The sequence below is a fragment of the Lontra canadensis genome, unplaced genomic scaffold (genome assembly GCF_010015895.1).
Source record: "Lontra canadensis isolate GAN:19392208 unplaced genomic scaffold, GSC_riverotter_1.0 scaffold6, whole genome shotgun sequence".
NCBI classification, from domain to species: Eukaryota; Metazoa; Chordata; class Mammalia; order Carnivora; family Mustelidae; genus Lontra; species Lontra canadensis.
Genome location: NW_022631000.1, coordinates 26318001 through 26337379, shown reverse-complemented (window position 1 = coordinate 26337379; position 19379 = coordinate 26318001).

Genomic DNA, 19379 nt, shown 5'->3' with positions numbered 1-19379 from the left:
TTTTGTCTTTGTTCCATTCAAAATGCATTCTAATTTCTCTTTGATCCATTGATTATTTAGTAGTGTGCTATTTAATTTCCAGGTATTTAAAGATGTTTTGTTATCTATTATTGATTTCTAGACTATTTTCATTATATTCAGAGAACATTTTTTGTTTTATTTAAATTCCTTTAAATCTATTAAGATTTGTTTTATTGACCTAGGATATTATTTGTCTTGGTAAATATTCCACATGCCATTGAAACAAATGTTTATTCTACTTTTATTGGGTTGAGTGTTCTATAAACATAATTTAGAGCCAGTTGGTAGATGGTCTTTTGTTCTGTGTCCTTGCTAATTAATTACTGACAGAGGAGTCATGAACTCTCTAACTGTAGTTGTGTATTTTATCTGGCAGTTTTGGTTCATTATTTTGAAGTTCTGTTTTCATGTACATTCACTTTTAGGATTGCTATTTCATCTTAGTGAATCGATTCTTGTCATTTTGTAATGTTAATCTTTATCCTCAGTAATTTTCTTTGTTGAAAGGTGAACTTTACCTGATATTTTTAAAAACATCTTTTATTTTGACTGTGTAAGGAATGCATGGTATATCTTCTCTCTTCCTTGCACTTTAAACTTACCTCTATCTTTACAGTTGAAGTAAATTTCTTTTTTTTTCTAAGATTTTATTTATTTATTTGAGGGAGAATGAGTGAGAGAGAGCATGAGAGAGGAGAAGGTCAGAGGGAGAAGCAGACTCCCCAAGGAGCTGGGAGCCTGAAGTGGGACTCAATTCTGGAAGTCAGGGATCATGACCTGAGCCAAAGGCAGTTGCTCAACCAACTGAGCCACCCAGGTGCACTGAAGTAAATTTCTTATAGAGAGCATAGAGTTGACAATTTTAAATAATCATTCTTTCAATGTCCCTCTTACATTTATGTGTACTCTAACAATGTGTCTTTAATGTAGTTTCATTTATTGGAAATTTTTATCCCCTCTTTGCCTCCTTAGGTTTATTTAAACGTTTTTTATTATTTCATTTAAACATCATATTTTGACTATTTTTCTTAATACTTTTTTAGTGGATACTGTAAGGGTTACAATATACATACTTTTCACTGTCTACTTAGAATGAGTATTTCCATATTTTATTTATTTATTTATTTTTATTTATTTATTTATTTATTTTAAAAGATTTTATTTATTTGACAGAAATCACAAGTAGACAGAGAAAGAGAGAGGAGGAAGCAAGCTCCCCACCTAGCAGAGAGCCTGATGCAGGGCTTGATCCCAGGACCCTGGGATCATGACCCGAGCCGAAGGCAGAGGCTTTAACCCAGGCACCCTGAGTATTTCCATATTTTAGATGGAATATAGAAACCTTAGTAAAGATAAAGGCCCTTATCTCCATCACTTTTACATTGGGCTTGTTTTATATATTAGATCCACATACATTAAATACTTCTTTAGACAACATTATAATTTGTGTTATTGTTTTTAACTTCCACTCATATTTTAAAGAACTCAATAGAAGAATAGTCTATTTGCCTGATATATGTTGTTGGTTTTCACTTTATTTTTGATGTCACAAAAATCTTTTCTGGAATCATTTCATTTATGCCTGAAAAAATATTTTTTAACATTTTTTTGATCAGGTCATATGGCAGCAAAATCTCTATTTTTCATTTATTCCTGAAGGCTATTTTTGCTGGGTGTGGAATTCTGGGTTGACAGTTCTTTTCTTTCAGCATGTTAAAAACATTATTTTACTTCCTTCTGGTCACAACCATTTCTGAAGTGAACTCTGAAGTCACTTGAATACTTATTCCCCTATCATTAAGTTGCTTTCTTTAATTGAATTCAAGATTTTTCTTTGCCTTTAGTTTTCAGCAGTTTCATTATGATATATATGAACACAGATTTGGTTTTTTTGTTTTTGTTTTTGTTTTTTTGGTTTTATCTTGTTGGGATATGCTAAGACTCTAGAATCTCTAGCTTTATCCTTTGCTTTTTCCTTTTTTTTTTTTTTTTTAGCTTTGTCTTTTCTTAAATTTAAGAAGTTTTCAGTCACTATTTCTTCAAAATTCTGCTTGTGCTGTATCTTTTCTCTTTCTGAGATTTCAGTAACACAGATGTTTTATTTTTTGGTAAGGTTCCATAGTCCCTGAGATGCTGCTGCTTTATTCTACTCCTCTTATCTTTGTAGTTCAAATTTAATACTTTCTGCTGATCTATTTTCAAAGTTCACAGATTCTTTCCTCCATCATATCCATCTCTATTTTAACTCATCAAGTTGGTATTTTATATCTTGCTGTATTTTTCAATTCTAAAATTTTCTTTTGTTTTTTTTCTTTATATCTTTCCTTCTTGGCTGAGACTTTCTTTCCATTTGTTTAAAGAGTGTTCATTCCTCTCAGAGTATAATAGCTCATTTAGAGTATTACATTATTTTAACATCTGTTTCATCTGTGGGGTGGTGTTTATTGATTGAATTTTTCAAGCAAGTTATTTTTCTGCTTTTTTTATGTCAACTATTTTTTTTTATTATATCCTGGACATCTTGAATAATTTTATTATATTTTAGGCTTGTTTAAATACAACATAAAATGTTAACATTTTTGTTTTGTACACTATTATCTTGGTTGAGTTTAAACCACAAGTGACACCCCATCTCTGTAGCTAATGGTTTTAAGCTCTGTTTTTAAGGATTTTATAGTATTATTTAGATTTGTTTTTCATGTGTGTCATCCATTGACCAATCTGGAACCTGAGCAGTGATCTATATGTTCACAGTTCAAAGTAATTGGTGCCCTGAATGGCATTAGATCCAGACATATATAGCTCAGGGATAAGCCAAACTCATAAAAAGCTTTTGGAGGCTCTTCCCTTGGAGAACTGGGGTTCCCCTTTACCAAGTTCCCCTCTGTCCATAGTCTCTTGGTACCTTATGTTTCTTTGGAACTTTTTTTTTTTTTTTTGGTTCTGTCATTAGAAGGCTGGTATTTTATTTACCCTGCTCTAATGTGCATTTTCCATGACTGTCCCTGTGTCTTAGGATGACAGAGATGAAAAAGAAGGAAGTACACCTATTTGCATTCCTCAGGTAGTAAAGGAAGTTCCTTCCTGCCATCAGAGTTTTAGACTACTGCAGACCTCCATTTTCACCACTGTCATTGCCACCACTTCTTATGTGCCAGAGAACAGGGAAAAGAGGAAAAGATCAAGATACAAGAAACTTCCCTCACCCTTTCTGAGCATTAAGAGATGCCTTTCTTGCTCCTTGCACTAGAATTAGCCTTTTGCAGCCTCTTCCCCAACTCTGGCAATATTTTTTTCATGTTTCAAATTGTGTTGAGTTTAGACTCTTAGATACCAGTAGGAAATAAGATAAATTCACTGCTAGTTTGAAATTGCTTCTAGTTCTGGTCTTCTTCTGCAATGTGTCTCGTACTATTTATTTTTCAGAGCCCTAAAATAGATGTTCCATGCATCCTGTTTAGATTTTATAGCTGCACTCAGAGGGAGTGACAGGATGGAGTGTACTTATTCTATCTTAACTAAAATTGAAAGTTCCCATCCTATTTAATTAAGCACTGAGAGAAGAACAAAAGTATTTTCCAGAAAAAGATGCATTGTGGCCATTTTAACATTAAGTACAACCTATTTAGTCAACCAATTCTAGACTATTGTGTTTTGTTTCATATGCTGGAGAAAAAGTCATCAAATCATTGGGGTATATACTTCAAGGAGGAAGATTCAATGTAACCATTCCCTATTTATCTGTCACCTCTTATTCTTCATTTGTGGAGACCTCCAGATGGCCTATGCTCTAGAGTATGAGAGTACACTAAGATAAGGTAATGTCAGACCCAAACACAAGTCTTGCTACAAATAATCAGACCCTGACACTGGCATAGAATATATATGTTCAACACTATAATCGTGAGATTATGCCTTACAATTATTTCTCAGAAATCATGCAGTCTCACTGTTCAAGCACCAGAATTCACCCAGGGTGTGAACAAGAGTGGATATTGACAAGACTCCCAAGTTTTGCCATGTGTTTTTGCATGAGAATGGTTTCATGTTTCTCATTCCAGAGTTTATAGTGGCTCCCTAATCACTTTGACTGATATCAAAGCCATTTTCTAACTCCAGGATCAGGTTCATTTCTCTCGCCTTTTATAGCCCTACTCTGAGGACTTCTTCAGTACTGTCTTGTGTCTGTTGCTGTCTCCTATGTTGACTTAGCAACTTGATTCTCTAAAGAAATGATCATACTAAAAAAATAAATTAACATTAACACTGGTCTTTTTAAAAAAATATTTTATTTATTTATTTGACAGAGACACAGTAAGAGAGGGGACAGAAGCAGGTGGAGTGGGAGAGGGAGAGGCAGGCTTCCCACGGAGCAGAGAGCCCAATGTGGGGCTCAATCCCAGGACCCTGGGATCATGACCTGAGCTGAAGGAACACTTAACAACTGAGCAACCCAGGTGCCCCACAAAATTGATATTTTTAATATAATGGCCATAATTAACACAATATTTTTTCACATAATTATTGTCCAGTCTTCTCCTGGACTAATTATCCCTTGGGTATTCCATAGGCACTTCAAATTCATGTGTTCAAAACTGAGCTCATGCTCTTTCTAATATGATTTCCTCCTGGTTTTGCTATTACAGTGAACACTTACATCCACACATTGTTCAAAACTTATATTATACCTCCACAGTTAATCTTCAACCAAATACTAACAATTCTATAATTATCCTTTGACTTTAAAAAATTGTTAGTGCAATATTGCTTTCTGGAATAAAATTCAGTGATTCATCACTTACATACAACACCCAGTGCTCATCAGAACAGATGCCCTCTTTACTACCCATCATGCCCATCCACCCACCTCCTTCCCTCAGTTATCTATTGTTAAGAGTCACTTATGGTTTGTTCCTTCTTTCCTTTTTTCTTTTCTTCCTTCCCATATGTTCATCTGTTTTCTTTCTTAAATTCCACACATGAGTGAGATCATATGGTATTTTTCTTTCTCTGACTGATTTATTTTACCTAAGCTAATACACTCTAGCTCCATCCACATTGTTGCAAATGGCAAGGTTTTGTTCTTTTTGATGACTGATTAATATTCCACTGTGTGAGTGTGTGTGTGTGTGTATAACTTAAACTATACATTTATACATATATGTATGGGTGTGTGTGTGTGTGTGTGCGTATATATACACACACACACCCATATATATATGTAAAACTTAACCAGGCTCCATGCTGAATGTGGAGCCCAACACAGGCCTCCATCTCATGAGCCTGAGAACACCACCTAAGCTGAAACCAAGAGTCAGAGGCTTAACCAACTGCACCACCCAGGCACCTCATTTTTTGCCATTTAAATAAGGCCTATGTCTAATTTTTAAAAGGATTTATTTATTTATTTTAGAGAGAGCACACAAGTGGGGGAAGGGACAAAGGGAGAGGGAGAGAAAGAATCCTTAAGCAGACTCCCCCTGAGTTCACAGCCCAACACAGAGCTGGATCCCAGGACCCTGAGGTCATGACCTGAGCTAAAACCAAGAATCAGAAACTTAACAAACTGCACCACTCAGGTGCCACTTTTGGCCATTTAAATAGGGCCTATGTCTAATTTTTATATCTCTATTTCAGTGCTTAGACTCAGTCCCTGAAACACTGGGATGTTTGTTGAATGCATGTGTGAAAGAATGAGTAAAAAGTTTTGAAATCTAAATTCAAGAATTTAGGTTGTTAAGCAGAAAAATGACAAAAATTATTAAAGAATATTAGATAAATAGATAAGGTGAGGATATCTAGAAGTATGTAGAGATGGTGAGAAAACTGATAGCATAAAGTCTTTGCAACAAGTTTGAGGTCAAAAGTTTTGAAATGATAGGTTGATGATAAGCAAAATAACTAATGACTTCTTTTAAACTTAAATTATTAAAGTCCTAGAATGCAAATGTCATTGTCCCCAGAATAGATTATAGCATCACCTTGCAATTCTCAAAGCAATATCCCAAATTTATTTATATATACATATAAACTATGTACCATAAGTTACATATAGTGTCACATTTATTATAAACATTTGGGTATAAAGCAAACCAATAATGCTTTAAGCTGTATAAATGTTATGTGACTATAATTTGTTTTAAATAAGCTCTGTCTTTTATGTTTTTAATTTTTCCCTGTTAGGTCTTCTAGCTAGAAAAACCTGAAGGGCTTAAAGTTGTCTGTTTCATCTGAGGTGTAAGCTCCATTTTCTTCAAATGTGCTTGCCAAATGCTACCACAGTTGTGCTTTTAAAAGGAAACACTTTGCTTATTTAGTTTATATCAATGTAAAGCTTAAAATAATTAAACTCCATATGAGGTCAAGTTCAGAAAACTGGTATTTATTCTCTTTAAACAGCCTAGAAGTGCAATATGTCATTTTGCTGCAGGTGTTAACACTTGTTACATTTGAACAATACGATATATATTTTCAAGGTCTATTATGCTTTGAACAATTCACAATATTTCAAAAACTGTGATTTAACTGTTTCAAGTTAAACAAGTATCACTTAATTTTTTTTTTTAACTAGTGTTTGCAATAGGTATTGCCTATCATTCTCTGAGTCTCACATGTCAGTTTAAAAGCTAAATTTTATCTTTAGTTTAGTTAGAGATGCTCCCATATGTGACTTAAAAAAAATTAATTATTTGTCAGAGAGAGGGAAAGATAAAAGTGGGTGTGGGGAAGGAGCAGAGGGAGAAACAGGCTCCCCACTGAGCAAGGAATCCAAAGAGGGACTCAATACCCAGACCCTGGAATCATGACCTGAGCAGACACTTAACCAACTGAGCCACCCAGGCATCCTCCTCCAATATGTGACTTAAAAATATTAAAAAAAAAGGGGGGGGCACCCGGGTGGCTCAGTGGGTTAAAGCCTCTGCCTTCGGCTGAGGTCATGATCTCAGGGTCCTGGGATTGAGCCCACATTGGGCTCTCTGCTCGGCAGGGAGCCTCCTTCCCCCTCTCTCTCTGCCTGCCTCTCCGACTACTTGTGATCTTTCTCTCTGTCAAATAAATAAATAAAATCTTTAAAAAAAAATTTAAAAAATGTTTAACTCAGGCTAAAGAAGGTTCTTATATATTAACCCATGCATTGTGCTTTTCAACTGTTAAAGTGCTTGCCCTCCTTAATTCATATAAAATTATTAAGATATTTTAAATGGCCTGTATTCTATTTGCGGGCTGATCATTTATTTCAGTAAGTACTAAAAAGTATTAACAGCCTCATATAATTCAAAAAGAGCTCCCAAGTAGGCAAAGAACACAACATTTTTGTTAAATGATTATGACTAATCAGTCTCTATAGCAACATTAGATTTTGTAGATACCAGTTAATTTTATAGATAATTTCTACAAAGGCACTTCATGGTGCCTGAGTGACTAGGTTAGTTGAGTGCCTCAGTCTTGATTTTGGCTCAGGTCATGATCTCAGGGTCATGAGATCAAGTCCTGTGTCAGACTGGCTGCTGAACAGGAAGCCTGCCTGATATTCTGAGCCTCTCCCTCTGTTCCTCCTCCCACTCTTTTGCTCTCTCTCAAATAATAATGTTTAAAAAAATTTTGAACTTCATTTATCTATTACATCATGATGAATTATTTGCTTCCTTTAAGAGAAGTAAAATTCTCATTGTTTTACTACCATATCAAACTATAAACTATTATTCCACAAAACTCTTCTTAAACACTTTTTGTTATAAATAAAGCACAGATACAGAAAAGTACACAAATGTATGGCTTCATAGATTCTCTTAAGGCTATATCACCTTAACTCCACTCAGGTGAAGAAATAGAGCTTTCCTCCCCACTTCAGGAGCTCTCCATTGCTACTCCCAGCATAATCCTCTCCCTCTTCCAAATGCAACTTCCATTTTGAGTTGTATACTTATCACATCTTTACAGTTTTATCACTGAAGTGTTCATCCCTGAGTCTATAGTCTGTAATCTTGCACAACTAAAAAATTGTGGGTTTTTTTTTAAATGAAGCCTCTTTTAATTTAGTTTCTTCCTTCATCCTTTTATTTTTTCTTTTTGTCCTTTCATTTGTTTGTTCTTTCCAATTCATGTGTTGAAGATCCTGGGGGAACATTGACTTACAATTCAAAAATGGTCCCTGTAGGAAACAAAAACTTATTCCTTCTTCCCTTTTAGGTTCTTTTGGATGATTTATTAGTGAAATTGATGTAAGTCAGATTAACAGGAGAAAAATTAATGATACCCATAGGCAGTCAAGCTATTGAGGCTTAAATGCCATCTTGAGTTAAGGAGAAGAGGATAGGGGTCTCAGACTCTGAAGGGGAGGAAGATGGGAAGATAAATGTTTGGTGAACATTTTCGATGCTGTCAAAAGACAATGGGACACAGAAGGGAATTTGATCTCCAGGCCTTATCAGCTTCCCACTCCAATTTATGACACCTATCCCATATTCTTTGTCATTATCTCTGGTGATAGTTTTCTTCCTAGACCAGACCTTTATTTTTTTTTTTTTTAAGATTTTATTTATTTATTTGACAGAGAGAGAGATCACAAGTAGGCAAAGAGGCAGGCAGAGAGATAGAGGGAAGCAGGCTCCTCACCAAGCAGAGAGCCCGAAGTAGGGCTCGATCCCAGGACCCTGAGACCGTGACCTGAGCTGAAGGCAGAGGCTTAACCCACTGAGCCACCCAGGTGCCCCTAGACCAGACCCTTTTATCTACATTCTTTTAATCGGTTAAGGTACAGGTGAAAGCTCAACGTCTTTGGGCCTTTAATGACTTTAGCTCAAAGTAATGCAGATGCCAAGGTGGCACATTTTGGGGAGGCTCATTTTGAACTACTTCATTCTGTCCTCCGTCTTCCATGAAACTTGGTAGCTGGATTCAGAGGCTGGATCCAGAAGCATTTAAACTCAGGTTTATTCATGAGCAGGAGCTTAATGCTGTTTTTCTCTTTGCCTGATGTGAGGTATTTTTGATGCTCAGTGCTTAGATCTATTAATTCTTACGGAGTTACAAACAGAGATAGTCTCGTTCTAGGATTTCTCTTTCAAATGTTAGGTGGATAAAAATAGAGATGTCCCCTTATCTGGTACTGAGTAAAACATTTCATACAAGAAAGTCTGGATAAATATTTGGTTCTTTCCCTTTTACCATTTTTTAAGATGAGTTGACTTCCTGTTACTCTCAGATTACCTATTAGTATTTTTAAAAATATTTAATTAATTGATATTCATTCATTCATTCATTTATTTGAAAGAGTGGAGTGTTGGGGGGAAGGGGCAGAGAGAGAAGGGGAGAATCTTAAGTAGGCTCCATGCTGAGTGCTGAGCCTGACACGTCTCGATCTCACAATCTTGAGATCATCACCTGAGCCTAAACCAAGAGTCCAATGCTTAACTGACTTAACTGCACCACCCAAGCACACTTACCAATTAGTATTTTTAAAATATCATTATAAACTCATAGACTAAAACATTTTTACTTTGAGATTATTGTTTTTGAAGCTCAAATTGGCAAGTGGGAGCCTCTTGAATTTGTCACCTGAGTTCCCTTCACATTGTCCTAATAGTTTTTGATTATTTCTTCATCATTCAATATAACAGTGTTCCTTCTGGTTCATCTTTATCCCAAACCTGAAACAACCTCTTTCTCTAAGAAGTTCTAGTTTCTTTTCATGGTAAGTAATATTTCACCACTATTATTATCTGGGCATTAGGGAAACTTATTTAGTCATTGTTTCTAGACTTCTTCAGTGGAGAGAGCTAGGACTTCTCTCTTCCTCCACTCCCCCCACTCCCCCCACTCCAAAAAACACACACTGTATACTACTGCATATGATAAATTCACAATGGCATTTCCTATTCAAAAGTCAGGACTATAGATTTCTTAAACATAACTTCCTTTATATTTCATTTCCTTACTCCAAACTGAGAACCTTCTTTGTCAAGGATACAATATTTATCAGAATTGGAATAACCCATAATTACTTTTGCCTTTGACATACATTGATTTAGGAGGAAACTTTGGAAGGGAGAGGGACAATCTCAAGCAGACTCCATGCTGAGTGTGGAGCCCAATGTGAGGCTTGATCCCTCAACCCTAAGCCAAGATCAAGAGCCAGATGCTTAACTGACAGAGCCACCCAATGCACCAATTGTTGTTCTTTTAATTAGAGTTATTTTATATTTTAGCTCAAAGAAAGTTTTGTTCTCTTCCCAGATCTTTAGTCTTCTCACTCCTCTGTTCCATCAACATGTTGAAGGAGGTCTTTTATAATCCTGTAGTAAGCATTTCTCTTAGAATGTTACCACCACAGGGTCTGTTTCCCAAATAAATATTGGATTGGCACCTGTTGTATGTTTTCCTGAGCACTGGATGGTGAAATAAATTAATTAGAAACGAGTGCTCTCATTGTGATAAGCAGGTGTTAAACAAGATAATCATGAAATAATTTTTTTTTTGTATAGCACAACGAGTATCTCTTGTTTAATTTATGAAAGAAATATTCCTATTAGTTGATGAATAATAGAATTGTCATTGGAGAAAAACACTACTAGAATACCTTTATTCCCCAGCAATAATGGGCTTTCCTAAATATTTTCATTTTAACACTTTAACATGACTTGGGTATAAGTCACAAAATAGAAAGAAAGTAAGGAAAGTAACAGGATTTTTATCTTGTTATTGCAAGTATTCAAAACCTTCCCATCATAAGAGTTCTGCATAACAGTTGTGACCAACTCTCTTCTATAGAGGTGAGGCATTTATAAATATAAATATAAAAATTGTTTTTTAATCATAAAATATAAATTTAATGGAATATAAAGATTGTTTTCTAATATAGAATGTTTTCTAATATAGTTTTTATCATAAAATCCAATTAAGATCATGTTGACAATTATGTCTTGAATGACTGCTATAAACAATCTAGATCTTCAGTTTTTTCATATTGAATTTCACATTCTGAATTTAAAATAAAATTGTTTGAAGTTGTCAGAATACTTTACATTTTACCATAAGTATATATTGAAGTTCTTTTTAGAATCCTGGCTAAATCTTTAAATTAGGAATATAAAAATGATTTTTAATCTGAAAATTTCAAACCCATTTATTACATCAAGTAGAGAGTGGCTAGAATTATAATAAAATTACTGCAGAAATTGGTTTTGAATGATAAAAGAGTGCCTAAGAATATAGAAAAGTGTATCAGTGGTCTTTTGAGATGTTCCAAGCCTGTCTTTCCCATGATTTATCTGCTACCTTCCAGCAATGTATTCTATTATTGTGACTTGGCATCCCCACTATACAAACTGATGCTAAGGATGCCACTAAGACTCTGTAAGCTGCTTGTAGAAATCTCAAAAATTTAAAGACAAGTTAAAAAAAAAACTTAAAAACTGTTGTTAAAAACTTGAAAGCAAGCCTAATATTCTCATTTAAAGGTTTTAGTGCTAAAAAAAAAAAACCATAAAATATGTACTGTGGAGGTCAAAGTCACATTGCAATTTCAATTAAGATACTCTCCCATTATATTAAAACATGGCACATTATTGATTTTTTTCTTTTTTTGAGAGAGAGAGAGAGAAAGAAAGACTGTACACTTGTATGTGAGCAGGGAAAGGGGCAGAGGGAGAGGGGGAGTGAGAATCCCAAGTAGGCTCCATTAGCGTGGAATTGACCTGAGGCTCGATGTCATGTGATTTTGAGGTCATGACCTGAAATCAAGAGTTGGATGCTTAACTGACTGAGTCACCTACATGCCCCTTCACCTCTTTTTTTTTTTTTTTTTAATATTTTATTTATTTATTTGACAGAGAGTGAGAGAGGGAACACAATGAGGGGGAGTGGAGAGGGGGAAGCAGGCATCCCGCTGAGCAGGGAGCCCAATGCAGGGCTCGATCCCAGGACCCTGGGATCATGACCTGAGCCGAAGACAGATGCTTAACCACTGAGCCACCCAGGCGCCCCCCGCTTCACCTCTTTTTAAAAAGAAAACCCTAGTAGTTTTCTTTTACAAGGAAATACTGCCACATGTATATGAATGAGTGAAAAAAGGAAATTTTAAATACTTTAGTAATTTCAAAAATTTTGGTGATAGATTTTAAATGGTTAAAATATAATAAAGTTATTGGGAGGTATGCCAAAACCTTCTTTCTGATGAATAGACTTTATCAAAGACTTATTAAAATGAAATATAAATGCTTAATTAGTGTTTAAATGCCTTTTTTTCCTTTTTTTTTTTTGTTTTTGTGATAAGCATGTTGTGGTTACCACAAATAAGGCATAGAGAATATAATATGGATTTATGGTGGATGTGATGCCAGCAATTGGTTGAGCCTTTTTTTCATCCTGTCATTACTGAGGTCCAGAAAATAAGATGACTTCTCCAAGGTCACACAGGTAGTTAGAGGAATGATTAGCAGCCAGGATATCTGACTTTCTTTTTCAGCATTATTTTTCTAGCAATTGTCGGTTTCTACAGACCCAAAAACCCTGTGGTTGGATAGGTTGATGTACACAGAGACTGGAAGCAAGCCAGGTATAAGACAGGAGAGGCTAGCAAGTTCTTAGGAAATGTGAGAGTATTTGCTCTCTCTGAAAGCATTAAGATTCAAATATTTAAAACATTATTACATCCAACTAGAATATGCCTACAGGCTAACAAGTCGCCTTTTTGGTGATCTAAAGGCATTTTTTTTTTTTAGCTGCTTAGATATACTCAGTATCTAAAATGGGTTCATATACAAGTGTTTATAAATAGGAATATAATTTCAATTATAGGTCAGACATTTTATTTTGTGGAATAAATTATAAATAACAGACTTTATAATGACAGCTGAGTAGTTGACAGTGTGTACATCATTGATAAGATTGATTGATTGATTCATTCATTTGTTTTAATGATAGATTTGGAGGCATTTTAGGAAGTCTTTTCAATCCATCTAGTCAGTCACCTATCTCAAAAGTTGATCCTTTTGCAGTTATGCAGTGCCTGGAGGAGCTGTAAAGCTTCATGTTTTTGGATACTGGAAAAAAAAAAAAAGATTTGGTGGTTGAGAACCTGCCAATAAAGAGTAAATAATGGTTTTTAATGTATTTTGCTATTCACTTCTATAAACTTAAATTTTCTATTCAAACATAAATACCTTAGCTCTCGCTTTGGCAGCATATGTACAAACATAAATACCTTAAAAGTCCAAAGTATTAAGGTAAAAATGAACCTTCAATATATTTAATCCTCATGTTAAATCTTTAGGATCTTTTAAGATCTATTTCCATTATGAAATATGTCCTTATTATATATGTAACATTTGTGCTGATGCAAAATCAAACCAAGACTCACCAGGACTTTTATTCTAGAATAAGCAGAAAGGGGGAGAGAGGTAAGAGGAAAGTTTAGTGACTTTATTTACAAACATTTATTATTTACCTATGTGCAAGACCCTGTAGATGCAAAGCAGTTAAGGAATTTACTTTTGGTTGGGGAGACAACATGAACTCACAGGAAAAAAATAGCAATAGATGCTAGTGAACTAGAGTATCAAATGTCTATTGTGGTGTTATGGCTATTAATACAGTTGAAAGAATACTTCATCCTGGCAAAATCTGGATGGTTTTAAATGGGAAGAAGAAATTTAGGGTGAAAGGGGAAAGGTGCCTACAAAGGCATCATCATAGGAAGCCATCTGAGCCATGTCAGGGATATGGGAGAACCAGTTCTGTATCCAGAATACACTAAACCACTAAAAGCATTGTGTAAGGAAGGCAAATATGTTTTGTGTATCTGCAATATGCTCCAAAACTTTTCAAACAGCATTTTACTTGAAATAAACTTATTAGTAAGTATTAAGACCATCTTTATTTTATTGATTCAGGAAACTAAGTGAGGCTTAATGAAAGTGAAGATTTGTCTCAGGATTTCTGAGTCCAAGGCTAATATACTTTGCATGGAAATGCACCTGTTTTTCTCAACATGACTTTGAGCTGGAAACGGAAAAACTTTGTTTTGATTGTCTCCTATTCACACTATTGGTGAGGAAGGATTTCCACCCTATGGTTATGGGGATGACCAAACACAATACATTCAACACAAGATAGATGAAATTACAGCAATTTATTAGTCACATAAACACATAATCTGAGGGAGGAGGACATCACACACCACACATGGCTACACGGTGGTCCCCTCAGGAGCAAAGTGAAGAAGCAGGAGCTGTGGGAAGCAGGCTTTGTAGTATTAAGAGGGTGAGGTGACCCCTGGTTCCTGTGGGAAGCTATGATTGGCTACATTGAGTAATTCTGAGGGCTGGCAAGGAACTGACGCCAATTATTCAGGGATGAGTAGGAACAGCATTTTTGATCCAACTGATAAGGAGGATTGTTTGGCTAGGAGGCATTATACACAGAAGAAGAGTGGGGAGAAGTCATTGAGGTTAGGTCAATCATGCAACCATCTGGTTGCAGATGTCAAGACAGCACATAAAATTAATTTAGAATTTTCACTACAGTTATGAAACTGTAGGTTACTCTTAGCTTTCTAACTTTCTCCTGTTCCTCAAAAAGAAGTTTTGCTATGTGTGTGTGTGTGTGTGTGTGTGTAGGTAGGTAGGTAGGAGCTCCTGTCTATTCCTATGTATGTTAGTTTCCTTTTGTATTTCTGGTACTTATTCTCTTACTATTTTCTTATTTTTAAATGCTCTTTTTCTTATTGGCTACCTCCAAAGAAGGTAAGTTCCATAAAGGTAGGGAATTTTTTGATCCTCTTATTTATCGCTATGTTCCCACTGCCTATAGTTTCTGGTGCATGAAAGATGCTTAAAAATTTTGTCAAGTAGAACAAATAAATATAGTTATAGATTATAGACTTAAAGGTATTTTTATCAGGTGTTGAGACTTCCCTTAATCAGATATATACACCAAACATATATCAAGGGCCTTTCTTGTACCAGCTTCTATTTTTATAAAATAGATTCTCTCATTAAATAACTTACAGTCTTGTGGAGGAGACACATTAGTAAAAATACAATTGTCATACTTGATGACAATAGCTATGAGAAAAAAGAGTGGTGGCTTTAAGATGAGGTTGTACTTGAATAATGAGGAAGGAAACCATGTTTGGTTTTTTGTTTTTTGTTTATTTGTTTATTTATTTTTTTCAATCCAGGTGAAGAAAACACCCAACTTTTCTTAGCTACATAGTCCTGTATCCGAACTTCTTAAAGACAGGAAATATCAGCAAAAATATATCTTAAATTTTTTCATGATGGAATTTGATGGAGACAAATGATAAATCACAAAAGTTAGGCATTTCTTTTTCTATATGAGTTTTGTCCATATATTAAATGGAGTAGAAAATAAAAGTGAAATTAAGTAATGAATTAAAATAAGTAATGGAAATAAGTAATAAAATGTGTGTTTAGCATATGTAGACACTGTTTGCTACCTATTTCATTTATATCTGTGAAACTGTCCTATTGATTTGTTGGTCAATCAGAATGGGTTTTATGGGGTATTGGTTCCTCCCTCCCATATCATAGAGTGGAAAAATATTTTCCTCATCTGTCTCTGTGCACTTTACAGAAGTTTTTGTTTACAAATAGAATGTGGAGTCTGAGATCCTGTTCACTATAATTCCAATTCCTTTATGGCCCTTTTTATACCCTTTAGCAATATAGACTAATACAGAACCATCACCAAAAGGTGGGTTTATGTTCTCATATGTATCCCTGGTTTCCCCTGTTTGAAAATATAAGCAGGAAATTTATAGGATTTAAGTCTAAGTGCCCTATAGGGAGTCTTAACCGTCTTCATAGTGTGATAGAAACATATTGAGGATGTGTTCCTTCTGTTTGAAGGCGATCTTGGGATTTTACTATTTTGTAAATTAAAGAAAGGGATTGATGTTATAAATTTATCCTGGAATTCAGTAAAGGTAAAAGTGATTGCTACAAAGGAGACAGCCAATATAAAAGAGTGTTTTATATTGATCTGAAATATAAGCTATAAATTTTTCCCCTTGAGTTAAAAATACATTGACTAGGTTGGTACCAGCTTTATGAACATTTATTGGGGGGAGGGCATGGAAAGTTGGGCTCTTAATTGGATGTGGATCTATTTATTCTGCAAGTTTTAAGGATGGGATTTATAAATGGAGCATACATTTAAAATCCTTTAAAACACCAAGTGATGTAAAGAATAGGAAGATTTTGTATATTTCCCCTGTGTCTTAGATCCATTTCTCTTTTGAATTTTTGTTGTCATGCCCTTAGGTAAGAAGAAAGTTGTGTAGGTAAATCAGAGAAAGGCCAGTTACGTGAGGGTGGACCCTGAAGCCATAAAATTGATCCTCTGCTTTTAAAAGAGTTATATAGCCCTGATTTTTTTTTTCCTGTGATACTGTTTTTTTAAACATATCATGAATCAAAATTTGAGATCAGATTTTACCTCTCATTCTCTCTGTGCTTCTTTTTCCCTTCTTGACCACTCCCTCTTTTTTTCTCTCTCATTTTTTGACCATGTACCCTGAGGACTGCTAATGGATAAGGACTAATTTTAAGATTATCAAACTAAACTTCTTTCAAGTTTAGTTGTTTGCTTCTTTTATACATAAAACAAGTATTAGCACCTTAATTTCTTTATAGATGGCTGCTTTCATCAAAGATCCTTACAAGTAAACTATTTCTATTCATTTTATTTTATGAATTCCTCTTTTGAAACCAAAATTAAGTGGTAATGCTTTTTTTTTTTTCCCCCAGGCTTAATTTTGGGGGCTATATGATTTTGGTCTCCACAATTATTCTTTTATGCCCTCTAATGGCAGCCCAAGGAAACTCCTATTGGATCTAATTTCAAGAAAATAAACTTAAAAAAATAAATCACTTGAAGATTTTAATATAAATAAATTTCACACACCAAATATTTTTGCTGTAGGAAAAAGACCGTATGTTCATTTACTAAACTTTAGAAAGTAGATTTTCTGGTTGATTTGTCACAGTTTTAAAAATATTTCTTTATTTGGATGATTATTTTAAAAACTCTATTTCTAGTTGTTAATAATATTTGAGATATTTGTGAGTGTATTAGGGTGATAGATATTTTTCCAAAGTGCTTATTTGTTTTTGAATTAGTAAATATATAGACATGTAAATTCATACCTAGATACACTTTACAAATCAATTCTATATTTATTGTTAGGTATGAATGGGAAAGGAAAGATCCAAAAAGGATGAGGGTTAGGAAGATCATCCCCTTTTACTGTTTTAGCCCTATATGTTTTGAAAACATCTAGTGAGGGTTGCCTGAGTCTCAAATTCATGGGCCTTCATAAGACATTCACTTTGCAGGTTTAAAACATTGAAGATAGACTTTCACCACATCTTAAAAATGTGCTTACATTAGCTGGTTCCAGCTTTGTATTATAATAAGCAGGTGTGTTTTGTTTTGTTGATTCCAACTTAAGTACTCATTTTTGCCATTCTCTTTACCTTGCTTTTCTTCCTAGCTCAAGACTGTTGCCTTATATCTAGTTGCAGTTTTTCTGCTTCAATGCCATTCTAGAAATGTAGCTTTTGTTCTTTATAATGGTAGGAAACAGAATGGAGGCATCTGCCAACAGGCTGGAAAATAACTTTTCCCCCTGTATATCTACGTGCCTTTGCTGGTTGTCCCATAAGATCTACACTATTTTCTCAAAATGCTGTTAGAAATTTTTCTTGCCTGTAATAATACTATAAACATTACTTTGACTAAATGTCATTAAGTACATATCTTAAAAGATATATGTTCATAAAATTTTTTGTCTCCTTATAAAAATTGTAAAAAGTTCTATATATGATTTTCTGCCAAATATTGGAGGTATTCTCCAGAATTATATATAGATATAAAATAGGCTGAACCCACAAAAGCTCTTTGAGCCAGGGACTGTAATGCTAATTATAATCACTCCTGTTTATTGAACATCTATCATATGCCAGTCTCTACACAGCTTCCTCTAGTCTTCATCTCAGCCTACACAAGGAAGTCACTGTTCTCATTTGTCTCACCAAAAAATTGATGCTCAAATTGCTGGAGTGATTTGCTCGGGGCCACAGTGAAATCAGGGGGGCAGAACTGGATTTCTGACTCCACTGTAACCTTCATGAGAAGGTTGTTGGAGGAGCTAGAATAGAGTTGAGTGTACTTTTTAATTTTCTACCTACTGTTCTTTATGACTTTGGACGATCTTCATCTTCAGCTTTAAAATCACACGATAAGAGGCAAGTGTTGCAATAGAGCCTAATGAATTAGTGGTTTGCAATTAGAACAGGGTTCGGATTTGGGGTAGGCCATTTCCAAAGTGTGAGACATCCAGTGAGTTATCTCCTTCCATCTATAGAAAAGGTAATAGTAACCATTTCTTTCCAGGACTCTGGGATTGTGACCTGAACGGAAGGCACACACTTAACTGGCTGAGCCACCCAGGCACCCCAGTTGTAACCATCTCATAGGAGCTTTGTGAGGATTAAATAATACATGATGCCTAACTCATGAAAAGTCCTTTATAAATAAGGGCTATTTTTTGTTGACATTTTTTAATTCTATTGTCTTATTTTAAGGATTAATGATTTAGCTTTAAAAGGAAGGAATAAAAAATGCATGTTGTATATGAATATTATTATGTAGATATCTCTTTGTAATGAGGTAATACCATATACAACATTTTATTCTACTTTACCATTGAATAAGTGAAAGCACAAAAATACATTTTGCTCTGTGTTAATAAATGAAACCCAAGATTCTTATTTTTACATATGTCTTTTAATTACTACTATTTAAAAAATGTAAAATTCAAAAAAAGATAAAATTTCAATAAACAGTTGTTCATCTAACAATAATTTTTTTAAGGCAACTGAATTTCTGGCCTCAAAATGTAGTTTTTATATTTGGAAACACTAAGGTTTTGTACTGGTTTGGAAAATGTGAGGAGATGGAAGTGTTTTCTGACATTAATTCGGAGAAACCCTGACTGAGGGAGATGGAGGGGTTCTAGATACTGTGCTGAGCACTTTGATTTAGAAACTCACTGCAATCCCTGTTAGGCACATTTTTCTTTTTTAATCACCCATTTCACAGACAAGAATCTGAGATTTAAGAGTAGCTAAATAACCTGCCTAATGTCACACAGCTAATAAGAGGCACAGCTAGATGTTTACCTTCAGAGTCCATAGTAATGGCATTGCTATGTTCTTATTGCTCCAACGAGCCATTTCCATTTTAAAATAACCACTTACAAAAACAAGCATGAAATGAAAGGGATACAGAGCCTGCTTCAGTGAGGCTTGGTGGAATGAGCAAAAGAATAC